Source organism: Arachis duranensis, chromosome 7 (genome assembly GCF_000817695.3).
Source record: "Arachis duranensis cultivar V14167 chromosome 7, aradu.V14167.gnm2.J7QH, whole genome shotgun sequence".
Classification (NCBI taxonomy): domain Eukaryota; kingdom Viridiplantae; phylum Streptophyta; class Magnoliopsida; order Fabales; family Fabaceae; genus Arachis; species Arachis duranensis.
The window spans coordinates 20,696,195-20,698,390 of record NC_029778.3 but is presented as its reverse complement, the minus strand read 5'-3'; the positions used below and the strand labels follow the sequence as shown (position 1 = coordinate 20,698,390).

At 25.5% G+C, this 2,196-nt stretch overlaps 1 protein-coding gene across 1 annotated transcript in view; it reads right to left on the bottom strand.

The window, feature by feature from the left end:
* Window positions 1-1,863: 1,863 nt before the first annotated feature.
* The window catches only part of LOC107458252 (WRKY transcription factor WRKY24), a gene marked incomplete in the record, with an annotated part of 3,887 nt that continues 3,554 nt past the window's right edge, over window positions 1,864-2,196 (bottom strand). Inside the window, 1 exon segment of the mRNA XM_016076449.3 lies at window positions 1,864-2,178.

Sequence of the window (2,196 nt, the reverse complement as noted above, 5' to 3'; positions counted from 1 at the left end):
TTTTTCTTTTTTTTTTTTTTGGAATAAGATAAAATAAATGTCATTCCCAGCATTTCGCCCATTTTGTACCAAAAAACATTTTCCCTATATTTTATCAGCACTTTCTAAATTTTAATTTGTGAAAAAAAAATTAAGATTTTATGCGAAATCAAAAAATAAATTACGAATGTAAAATATAAAATTTTAATAAAATTTAAATCGTAAAATTATCAGATTTAGTATAAATTTTATAAAATTAATAAACTTATTTAAAATCGTAATATTAAAAAAATTTTAAGAGTTAAATCGAAATTTTAATTATTATACTAAATTCTATTTTTAAAACAGAAAAAACAAAGAAAACATATCATTAAAAAGTACAAACGTTTTATCACTTTATGTATGTGCTTTTCTTAGAGTCATTTAATTTTAATTAATTTTTTTCAATTTTTTAATAAATACAATATAAATACTTACTTCTCGACAGGTATTACAGTAGTGCATGTAGTTTCGTCATTGTTCTATATGTTTTTTAAGTTTAGTTATTATATATTGATAAATAAATGGAATTTTTATAGAGAATATATATATCTGAAAAAGAAAGAAAGCAAAAAAAAATTTGATAGTGGATTACTGGAATATTTTTACTATTTTAATTACATTTGATAGCGAAATTTAAAATTTAACATCACACTTAAAAGAGCGCTTAATTGAATGAAAAGATTAAAAACAATAAAAAAAAGTAATTACAAAAATGTAGTTGCACTATAATAAATATAGATATTGAATTTCTTTTAATTTAATTCTTTAATTTTATAGACAAGCGAAATTTTATATCACATGTCTTTATATTTTTGTAATTTGAATAACAATGTTAAAACCAAGCCTTAATTTTCATTGACTCTATTAACATACCCCTCAAGTTTCTTTTCATTAATACTTTTATTATAAAACAATATATTCTATTTCATATATAAATTCTTTAAAGTAAAAGTCGCAAATATAATTAAATGAATGTTAATGTAAAACATAAGATATTAATCATTTGAGAAGAAAAAAGAAATCATAATTAACACGCTCAAAAGGTTAAAAAGGCTTAGTTATTATCTTATCTATTGTGTGTTGTTGTATAGGGGGAAGAGAGGAAATGGATGAGCATGAGCATGGGAAAATTGCAGGGTCGGCGATTTAGGGTGTGGCCCCCATACAGAACACGACCATTAGGATAAGGACAAAGACAAATGAATCTGCTCTATTTATAATTTATATTACACAATACCCTAACGTCTAAGGCTAACGTGTGTATCACGTAAATGTCTCATTCCCACCGCCACTTGTCCTACTCTAATTAATACAAGCCATCCCATTAACTAACAAAATTTCAGAAAATAAGTTTTATTATTTTTTTAATGAATTAATTTAATTTAATACACTTAAGAAGATAAATTAGACAATTAATTAATTTAGTATATATATGAATAAATTTAAATACAGCAGGCCCTCATCACAATCCCAAAGAGTTGCCCCTTCCCAACACTTGGCGTTTAATCCATGTATGTATGTACTAGAATTTGGCGCCAAGGGGGGTAATTCTGTCATTCCAACTGGACATGAACATTGATGATTGACCCACTTGGTTAAATAAGGTGGCAACCTGGAAGCATCCACACTTGTATAATAAAAATAAATATATAACAAAAGAAAGAGACAAAACCAAAGTTGACATTGACCAACTTAACCACCAAGTAATCCAGCTCTCCATCTTTGACCAACCATTGTATCCAAATCAGTCTCCATCCGTAATTTCCCTCCTACCTTCAATCCCATTTTCCAGTTAAATTTGAGTCTCATATTGTTAACATTAAAATCATAATATAACTATAGTGGTGAACAAGAAAATTTTCTTTGATATATTTTAATTATTTTCTTGTAAACAGTATGAGAGAGATATATCAAACAAATAATAAATAAATGAAAGTCTCCTAAAACAAATACAAAAAAAAAAAAGATTAATTTCAGACCATTTTTCTGGCCCTTAAATTAATCAAAAAATTTTTAACATAACATTTTGTAACATACAACAAATATAAAAAATATACACTATTACCAATCCTATGGGCTGTGGCTGTGTAAAATATACAACAACAAAAAACAAACTAAAAAATGCAATAAATGAAATGAACCTGAGTTTATTTTGTTAAATATAATCCTAACCCC